Genomic DNA, 11,808 nt, shown 5'->3' with positions numbered 1-11,808 from the left:
GTATGGCTGCCCTTAGTATTAGTCTCTGAAGTAGAGTAATGACATGCAAGTTAAAATGCATGGTTTGAGATAGTTGAGCTAGGGTTTGGACCCAAATTGAGACTTTGTTCATGTATTTGGTGAAAGAGATTTTTAATGGTCAATTATTAACCATTTGGCTGTGTGTGAATTAGAAATGAAGTGGTTTGTGTAGTGGGAATTGAAGTTAGTGAGGCTGCCCTTGGTGACCTACAGGACAGGGAATGAGTCTACCACATTTGGGCAGCAATAACTGGAGTTGTAGAGGTTCAATTGGCACAAGGCCAATTGGACATGAAACTGGACACATAATGGCACAACTTTGGTGAAGAAACTATGCCCATAAAACCAAACAAAGTTAGCCTAAAGATTGCCCTAATCCGAGTGACCTGCATTCTACTTGGGCAAAATGACCAAATGAACAGTGTTTATTCATTTGGTCATAACTCAGTATAGAAAAGTCCAATTGACCTGAAATTTTACCAACAAATATCTGAGACATAGACCTACAACTTTCATGAAGAAACATAACCCAAATTTTGACCATAACATGTTCAAAAGGTGACCTGCAGTCACTGCCCCAAACACTATAGATTTGGTTAGTCCAAAAAAATCTGGGAAGTTGGCAATCCGGCCAGTTATGGTGTTTAGGCCATAACTTGAGCTATAAAACTCTAATTGGAGTGATTTAAAAAAATAAATGTAACTAGACAAAATAAGGAACAACTTTCATGTTGACAACTTTGCCAAATTCTCATTACAAAAATGACTAATATGGAACAGTAAATATAAAGCTTGAAATTTGAAAATTTTGAACAATTAACATTAAGCTTGGAAATGGTGTTGGCAACTAATAACAACAATTTTAAAATGCAAAATGTGGTATGTTGGGAATATTATAACCAATGTACCTATTGTCTATGCAAAAGTCAATATTTTTGTTGACTAATGAAATGAATAGTAACACCTAAACTTAAATTTCAAGAATTGTACAATTTAATAATGTAATATGCCTTAGTACACCTAGCAAGATTGGTTTGGATAGGTTGGCATACTAATAGGGTTCTGTTAGCAATACTGCATATGGCTTCATGTCATTCTGTGTTTTATAGCCTCATGTGCCATTCTGTGACATAATAGCCTTTGGCTATGTTGATTAAGTTGTTATACTCGGGTTTTTATCCCTGATAATTATTACAGCTTATTAGCTATTCTGTTGCACACCGGGAGACACAATGTGACCAGTGGTGTGATGGTCTGAGGTTTTTTTAGTACTCAGTACTAGTTTACCTGTATATCCAGTTCAGTCGACTAATAGGGTTTACTCGAGCAATGATAATGAATCTGACAAAATTTTAATCAAATGTTCGAAATTAAGTCTACCTAAAATGTGAACATACATTGTAACACCCCTCACCCGTCTACAGTATAGCCGAGCAAGGCATGCTAGACGGCGTGCCGGAGCACCTAGTCTGTGATTATTTCATTTCTTGAACTCAATTTGATTTTCAGAAGTCTTTTATGTAATATTCATATCATGCTGATACTATTGTCATACTTTGATAAAATCAGTGTTTCAAGACTGGTAATAAAAATTTGGCAAGGTGCCGTCTATATTTAGGACAAACTGTCCTTCCAAACTTGTTGAAAATAGTTTAATATGATGATATCAAAATCTCAAATATTTCACAGTCTCTATTTCTCAGTAAAGTCAATGGACTTTTACAGTCATTAAACAGTTCCATAATACAATCCATAACAATTTAAATATATACAGAAAATCTCCATGTTATTTAATATGTACAAAATATTACAACTTCAGAGCTTTCATAACATTACAAAATACAAGGCCAAATTTCAAATATACAATAAAAGTACAAAATACAAGATATCCTAAGTCCTACCATGTATGCAATGCAGTGCAGATGACTCTGGACTCCTGTGCAAATCTGATGTCTCACCCAGTCGTAGGTCTGCTGGGCTCTCCAGCTGTGTCTCCAATACCTACGCGTTACAAAAGCAACGCGCTAAGCAATTTTGCTTAGTAGTGCCAAATATAAAGAAATATACACTAAAATAAAGTAAATAAAGTGTTTACGAATTTTTGGTGATGCTGTATGTCAGTAGACTGGATTTAGGTATTTGAATTTAATAGTACTTGAATTACTGCCCGTGTAGCCTATATACTGACCAGACTGGATAAACAGATATACTGGCACTGCGTACCTAGTACCTCGGGCCATCACACCATCGGTCACAAAGTGTCTCCCAGTGTGCAAATAGCATGGCTAAAAAGCCATATAATCAATCTGGTGATAAGCCATGAATAAATACACAATCCGTATAGCCGTAGGCTATTAAAGTCACAGTGTGGCATAATAAGCCGTAAAAACACAGTATGGCATGAAGCCATTTACAGAACAGCTGTCAGAATCCTATTGGCATGCCAACCTATCCATACGAGTCAACTAGGAAAACTAGGGCACATTATCAATTAATTGTTTAATTCTTCAATATTTGGAGTTTACTAACTATTATATAATTCACAAGTCAATGCATATGTTGACCTTTTTAGGTAATATGGATAAGTTGTTTCTAGCATCAATATGTCACAATTTATATCTCAATATGCTGCCAATATAGTGCAATTTACAATTTTTACAAGTTAGCATTCATTGCCAAAATGCTTCAACCATCATTGTATGTAAGATGTCAAATTCTTAATTTTTGTGTGCTAGATTGGTCTTGCTTAAAGTCCTATTTGTCTTGGTTTTTAGCTTCTGGTCAAAGAAGCAAAATTGTAGCTCTATGTCTTATTGCACGCGGGGCAAAATTTCAGGTCATTCTGAGTTGTATAGACTAAGATATGGTCAATTTACTAAAGCTGGACAGATTGCACCTTTAGTGCAAAATTTGGTCAATTTTAGGTCACTTTTGGTTCGGCAGTTTTTGTACCCGAATTTGTGCAAGCCATTTGACTTGGTTCTGGCCATTTCTGGGCTTTGGTGTCTTCATAAGAATTGTATATCTATGTCTAAACTAACCATGGTAAAAATTTCAGGTCAATTGGACCTGTTTTGAGTGAGTTATGGTCATCCAAAGGACTACTGTTCATATGGTCAAAAATCTGGGTTGCAAGGTTGCTAATTCATATTTGGTCATTTTTAAGGTCAGTTTCTAGGCAGAATTTTGGCAATATTTCTACATGAAATTTGGCCTATTTGATGTCTAGTTTCACCCTCCATTGCCCTCATACCAATTGGGTTCACAGTTTGGCACTTATGGCCTAATTTAGGTACTGCCTTCAACACACAACCTGCACAAAGCACATACATTTCCAATTTGATATTCCTTCTTCTCCTCATTACTTCAATATTCAATCAATAACATTTCCATATATATATATTGTACACAATTCCAGTAACAATTTTGGGTAGAATATTCAAGTGCTCAATGCACACAATTCACCATTAAGTTCAATATTCACTTCCACCAAAATTCAACATATCTCAATGTCAATATTACACATACACTTCAACATAATCATACTTCAATATCACTTACACTTGCTGCCCACAATTTAACATTAGCATATTTCATTAATAACTACATTTTCACACACAAATTCATGCTATTAGGGGCTTCCAAACATGGCAGTTTGCTCAAGGCATCAAGGTTCCATTTCACACCCTTAATTCAAACACTACATGCACATACTTAGATACAAACTTACTACAAATTTCATTTGAATTAATCAACCTTCATTTCCATTCATTAGAAGTAAAAATAACTCAAGCTCAACAAAGGTTCATAGCTGCCAAAAATGGACAAGTCCATTTTACACTATTTCTTTCATTTCTCTTCACCAAAATACTCACCTCAACCTAAACACAAGGTTTACTAAAGCAAGGGAGATGTTTTGGACACTTACCACTTTTGAAGCTTATCAAAACTTTACCAAATCTTGTTTTTCTTGTTGCCAATATCTTCCCCAAGGTAATTAGGCAAGCTTTAATGGAGGAATCAAGAGGAAAGGCTGGCTTGATCAATGGTGCATGGTGATGGAGGGAGTTTGGCCATGGTGGACTTCCATGGAGGTTTTGGGAGGATCAATTCGGCTGGTCATTTGGGAGGAAGAAGATGGACTGAATTTCAGTCCAAAATGACTTAATTAAGTGTCCCAAGACTTGAGTTAGTGGAGCACTCACTTTAACTTAATGTTTAATTATTCCAATTTTCCTAATTTGCACATTTATCTCATTTCCTTCACTATTTACATAATGTATCACCATTTAATTTTTCATGACATTTATAAAGTGTAATATCATTTATTTTTAATGGAGATTGAGGTCAAAAGGCAACACTAGGTGTCAAATGATCAAAATACCCTACTTCGGGTTATATTCTTGATTTTTCGGTAACACCGATTTTTGTCTGTTTTTCAATTTTTTTTAATTTTTATTTGTACTAATTTACTAATTTTTCTTTAATATTTCTAGTGTCAATTACATTTCAATAAACCTTTATTTATGTCTCAAAATTAGATTCAAAGGGTTCTCCGCGGTCCTGGGGTCGGTAACAGCCTTCCCAGTGCAGTCACCCATTGCTGCGGTGCCTGTTCGTTTAACTTAGCTTCATTTTCTCTCTTTTGTTTTTCTTTGATTTTTCTTGTATTTTCTTTTTATTTATTTCATCATTATATGTTTGTTCACTATCACCGAAGTGTAGTTCCAAACATCCTAACTTTTCTGGATTGTTATTTGGCCACTGGAGGAATAGAATGTACAGAATACGTACAGTGGGGACGTTACAACTCTTCCCCTCTAAATTAAAATTTCGTCCTCGAAATTTGCCTGATGTGAAGAGCTGAGGGAACTGTTGCCTCATTGTCTCCTCACTCTCCCATGTTGCCTCTTCCGTGTTGTGGTGTCTCCATAAGATTTTTACTAGTGGAATTGTCTTGTTTCTGAGCTCTTTTACCTCTCGTGCCAAGATTTTAATTGGTTCTTCTTCATATGTCAGTCAGGTTGTACCGCAATTTCTTCTGCTGAGATGACATGTGAAGGATCTGATCTGTATCTTCTGAGCATCGAGACATGGAACACATTATGTATCTTGTCCAACTCAGGTGGTAAGGCTAATCGGTAGGCTACTGGTCCTACACGTTCAATAACTTCATATGGGCCAATGAACCTAGGGCTTAATTTTCCCTTTTTCCTGAATCTCAACACTTTCTTCCACGGTGATACTTTGAGAAATACCTTTTTGCCAACTTCATACTCAATGTCTTTTCTCCTCAAGTCAGCATAAGATTTCTGTCGATCTGAGGCAACTTTCAAATTGGCCTTTATCAGTTTCACCTTTTCCTATGTCTGTTTTATCAGGTCTGGCCCCTCTAGCTTATCTTCACCCAATTCAGTCCAACATACAGGTGTTCTACATTTTCTCCCATACAATGCTTCATAGGGTGCCATTTGTATGCTAGCTTGATAGCTCTTATTATATGCAAATTCTGCCAGTGGAAGGTATCTATCCCAACTTACCTCAAACTCGATAACACAACTTCTCAGCATATCCTCGAGAACCTATCACACATATTCAATTATTACTATCATTATTATCAGTTTATTGTTTGCAATAACTCAATGAGTTTCAAAATTTACTTGGATTATTCTTTCTGACTATCCATCCGTCTGAGGATGAAAAGCCGTACTGAAATGGAGTTGTGTGCCCAAGGATTTTTGTAATTTCTTCCAAAATCTAGATGCAAACCTCGGGTCTCTATCAGATATAATGGAAAGTGGAATTCCATATAGTCTAACTATCTCACTGATGTACAATTCTACTAGCTTTTCCAGTGAGTAGTCAGTTCTGACTGGTAGAAAATGTGCTGATTTGGTTAACCTATCCACAATCACCCATACTGCATCATGCTTCTTCTGAGTGAGAGGTAGACCACTGACAAAGTCCATAGTGACTGAATCCCATTTCCATTCAAGTATGTTTATGGGCTGTAACAAACCTAATGGAACTTGATGTTCTGCTTTGACTTGCTGACATGTCAAGCATCTAGTTACATAGTCAACTATGTCCTTCTTCATACCTGGCCACCAGTATCGGAGTTTTAGGTCATGGTACATTTTTGTGCTTCCTGGGTGCATAGCATACACACTGTTATGTTCTTCTTTCAGAATACTGGTTTTCAACTCTTTATCATCTGGTACACATACTCTTTCTTTATAGTACAGGCACCCATTTTCTTTCACTTCATATTCAGTTTCCTTCCCCTCAATGATTTTGCCCATAACAGCCATTAATTTCTCATCTGTCTTCTGCCCATCATGTATCTGTTGTAACAGATTTGGCTTCACTTGCAACTCAGCCAAAATAACTCCATAATGAGTTAAGGATAGTTGGGCATTCAAAGATCATAATGCTACAATAAATTTTCTACTTAAAGCATCAGCGACTACATTTTCCTTCCCAGAGTGGTAGTCAATCACACAATCATAATCTTTCAGCAATTCAATCCATCGCCTCTCTTTCAAATTAAGTTCCTTCTAGGCTAGTAGATACTTCAGATTCTTATGGTTTGTGTATATGTAGCATTTTTCTCCATACAAGTAATGCCTCCATATCTTCAATGTGAAGATAATTGCTGCTAACTCTAAATCATGAGTAGGATAATTCTTTCATGTGGCCTTAACTGCCTGGAAGCATATGCGACCACTTTCCCTTCTTGCATGAGTACACACCCTAACCCATTGTGTGAGGCATCACTGTAGACTACAAAGTCTTTTCCAGACATTGGCTGTGTTAACACTGGTGCCTCTGCAACATAGCCTTCAGCCTCTTAAAACTGGCTTTACTCTTGTCATTCCAGTCAAATTTCATATTCTTGTGTAGTAATTTGGTCATTAGAGCAGTTATTAGGGAAAATCTTTTTACAAATCTTCTATAATATCCAGCTAACCCCAAGAAACTTCTGATCTCAGTTGTATTTCTGGGAGGCTTCCATTCCATCACTGCTTTAATCTTCTTGGGATCCACTCTAATACCTTCAGCTGATACTACATATCCAAGGAATGCAATCTCATTCAACCAGAACTCACACTTGGACAATTTAGCATACAATTTCTTCTCTTTTTGAGTCTGCAGAACAATTCTCAAATGCTCATCATGTTATGCTTTATCCTTGGAATACACCAGGATGTTATTAATGAAGAACACTACGAACCAATCTAAGTATGGATGGAAGATACGGGTCATATGGTCCATGAATGCTGCTGGAGCGTTTGTTAACCCAAATGGCATCACCAGGAATTCATAATGCCCATACCGGGTTCTAAATGCAGTCTTAGGCACATCTGCATCCTTAACCCTTAGCTGATGATACCCTGATCTGATATCAATCTTAGAAAACATACCGGCTCCCTTCAACTGATCAAACAGATCGTCAATTCTAGACAACGAATACTTGTTCTTCACTGTTACTCTGTTTAACTGCCGGTAGTCAACACATAACCTCAGTGTCCCATCTTTCTTCTTTACAAACAGTACCGGAGCTCCCTAAGGTGACACACTGGGGTGTATGAACCCCTTGTCTAGTAATTCTTGCAGCTGGATTTTTAACTCTTTCAATTCAACAGGTGCCATCCTATATGGAGCAATTGAAATGGGAGCTGTACCTGGCATAATAACAATAGCAAATTCAACTTCCCTTTCTGGTGGTAACCTAGGCAATTCCTTAGGAAATACCTCAGAGAAATCCCTTACTGTGGGTATGTTAGACAAGTTAAGTTTACCCTGCCTAGTGTCAACCACGAGTGCCAGATAGGCTTCACACCTTTTTCTCAACCATCTCCTTGCAACTGTAGCTTAGATGACATTGGATAAGAAACCTGTCCTTTCACCCACTACTATTATTTCTTTGTTCTCAGCAGTTTTCAAAGAGATTCTTTTCAATTTACAATCTACTATTGCCTGATGATGGGATAACCAGTCTATTCCCAAAATCACATCAAACTCATGGAAAGGCAGTTCAATTAAGTCTGCGAAGAACTCTTTCCCTTGAATCTTCAATGGACAGCCCTTATACACCTTGTTTACTACCACACTGTGGCCCAGCGAATTTGTGACCAGGATATCTTGGTCACTTTCCTCTACTGATATTCCCTTTTCTACGGGTAGCTTGATACAAATATATGAATGAGTAGATCCAGGATCCACTAATGCATGCACAGAAGTATTATAAAGGAGGAACGTACCCTTGATGACATATGGAGCATCCTGTCCTCCTGTGCCCATATAGCATAGGCTCTAGCTGGTCTTCGCATACGCTTCTCTCCACATTCTCGATACATGGTTTACGTGGAAGTATCGTCGCCACTTACCCGCCTTCTACCCTTGAGCCGGAGGGGCAGCCTATCGATTGATCTTGGAGTGGATGTAGCAGTTCTGTGAGGACAATCTCAGACTAGGTGGTCTGTAGATCCACACCATAAACAAGCACCTATCATCCTCCAACATTCACCCTTATGCCATTTTTGGCAATGTGGGCAAGCAATAGATACTGTTGGGGCTGGTCTCCTGTACCCTGTCCCTGGAGAGCTAGCCATTGAAGGGGTGGACTGACCTCTCCTTGGTGCAAACTAAGATTTGGGCCTCTGTGACTGACCCTGACTTAGTGCTCTACTGAAACTCTGAGTAGGCGAACCTCTGAATTTCTTACTAGGGGCAGAAGATGTACCAGTCTGACCTTGACCTCTTTTCTGCTGTCTATCCCTTCTGTTCTGCTCATTCATTCAAACTTTTTCAACCTTCAGTGCAGCTTCCACTAATTTGGCAAACTCTATAATCCCCAAGGCTGTAATCATTACTTTAATGTTATCATTGAGTCCTTTCTCAAATCTCTTGCATCTCTCTGCCTCATTAGGGACTATTTCCCACCCATAGCGGCTCAGTCTGACAAATTCTCTTTCATATTCAGCCACTGTCAGCTGTCTCTGGCGTAGGATAATAAACTCCCTTCTCTTCTCTTCCAGGTATACACTGCCCACATACTTCTTTCTGAACTCAGTGAGAAAGAAATCTCAAGTTATCTATTCTGGTGGTACCTCACTAGTTACTGTATCCCACCACTGGTATGCATCATCTTGCAGTAGTGATACAGCAGCTTCCAAATTCTACTCTGGAGTACAATGAAGTTGTTTCAAGACTCTTCCAGTTCTGTCCAACTAGTTTTCAGCTGTGACAGAATCATCTTTCCTTTTTCCTAGAAAGTCCACTGCTCCAAACTTCCTGAGTCTCTCCATATGAGATTTTTGATGTGGAGGTGGTGGTGATGGCATAACTCCTGCCATCTGTTTAAAGAACTCAGCTATTTGCTGAAATGTGGCTGGTGCACCTGCTACTGGTGGAGCAGGTTCCCTCCTATCTCCTGGTTCAGTCATAGATGGAGCATGACTTTCCACTTCCACATTGACCGCTCTCTGCGATGTGGAGTCCATATTCTGATCAAATTCTGCATTAGAGTCATCTTAACACTTACAATATAATGTATGATATGCAAACTATCTAGGTCCAGAAACGCCTAAACCGTGCTCTGATACCACTAAATATAACACCCCTCATCCGTCTACAGTATAGCCGAGCAAAGCGTGCTACACGGCGTGCTGGAACACCTAGTCTGTGATTATTTCATTTCTTGAACTCAATTTGATTTTAAGAAGTCTTTTATGTAATATTCATATCATGCTAATACTATTGTCATACTTTGATAAAATCAGTGTTTCAAGACTAGTAATAAAAATTTGGCAAGGTGCCATCTATTTTTAGGACAAACTGTCCTTCCAAACCTGTTAAAAACAGTTTAATATGATGATATCAAAATCTCAAATATTTCACAGTCTCTATTTCTCAATAAAGTCAATAGACTTTAACAGTCATTAAACAGTTCCATAATACAGTCCATAATAATTTAAATATATACAGAAAATCTCCATGTTATTTAATATGTACAAAATATTACAACTTCAGAGCTTTCATAACATTACAAAATACAGGGCCGAATTTCAAATATACAACAAAAGTACAAAATACAAGATATTCTAAGTCCTACCATGTATGCAATGCAGTGCAGATGACTCTGGACTCCTGTGCAGATCTGATGTCTCACCCGATTGTAGGTCTGCTAGGCTCCCCAGCTGTGTCTCCAATACCTACGCGTTATAAAAGCAACGCGCTAAGTAATTTTGCTTAGTGGTGCCAAGTATAAAGAAATATACACTAAAATAAAGTCAATAAAGTGTTTACGAATTTTTGGTGGTGCTGTATGTCAGTAGACTGGATTTAGGTGTTTGAATTTAATAGTACTTGAATTACTGCCCGTGTAGCCTATATATTGACCAGACTGGATAAACGGATATAGTAGCACTGGGTACCTAGTACCTCGAGCCATCACACCATCGGTCACAAAGTGTCTCCTGGTGTGCAAATAGCGTGGCTAAAAAGCCATAGAGTCAATCTGGCGATAGGCCATGAATAAATACACATGTATAGCCGTAGGCTATTAAAGTCACAGTGCGGCATAATAAGCCGTAAAAACACAGTATGGCATGAAGCCATTTACATAACAGCTGTCAGAATCCTATTGGCATGCCAACCTATCCATACTAGTCAACTAGGCAAACTAGGGCACATTATAAATTAATTGTTTAATTCTTCAATCTTTGGAGTTTACTAACTATTATATAATTCACAAGTCAATGCATATGTTGACCTTTTTAGGTAATATGGATAAGTTGTTTCTAGCATCAATATGTCACAATTTAAATCTCAATATTCTGCCAATAGAGTGCAATTTACAATTTTTACAAGTTGGCATTCATTGCCAAAATGCTTCAAGCATCATTGTATGTAAGATGTCAAATTCTTAATTTTTGTGTGCTAGATTGGTCTTGCTTAAAGTCCTATTTCTCTTGGTTTTTAGCTTCTGGTCAAAGAATCAAAATTGTAGCTCAATGTCTTATTGCACGCGGGGCAAAATTTCAGGTCATTCTGAGTTGTATAGACCAAGATATGGTCAATTTACTAAAGCTGGATAGATTGCACCTTTAGTGCAAAATTTGGACAATTTTAGGTCACTTTTGGTTCGGCAGTTTTTGTACCCGAATTTGTGCAAGCCATTTGACTTGGTTCTGGCCATTTCTAGGCTTTGGTTTCTTCATAAGAATTGTATATCTATGTCTAAACTAACCATGGTAAAAATTTCAGGTCAATTTGACCTGTTTTGAGTGAGTTATGGTCATCCAAAGGACTACTGTTCATATGATCAAAAATCTGGGTTGCAAGGTTGCTAATTCATATTTGGTCATTTTTAAAGTCAGTTTCTAGGCAGAATTTTGGCAATATTTCTACATGAAAGTTGGCCTATTTGGTGTCTAGTTTCACTCCCCATTGGCCTCATACCAATTGGGTTCATAATTTGGCACTTATGGCCTAATTTAGGTACTGCCTTCAACACACAACCTGCACAAAGCACATACACTTCCAATTTGATATTCCTTCTCCTCCTCATTACTTCCATATTCAATCAATAACACTTCCATATATATATTGTACACAATTCCAGCAACAATTTTGGGTAGAATATTCTAGTGCTCAATGCACACAATTCACTATTAAGTTCAACATTCACTTTCACCAAAATTCAACATATCTCAATGTCAATATTACACATACACTTCAACATAATTATACTTCAATATCACTTACACTTGCTGCCCACAA

Source organism: Hevea brasiliensis, chromosome 11, assembly GCF_030052815.1.
Source record: "Hevea brasiliensis isolate MT/VB/25A 57/8 chromosome 11, ASM3005281v1, whole genome shotgun sequence".
NCBI classification, from domain to species: Eukaryota; Viridiplantae; Streptophyta; class Magnoliopsida; order Malpighiales; family Euphorbiaceae; genus Hevea; species Hevea brasiliensis.
This window is presented reverse-complemented; position numbering follows the sequence as displayed.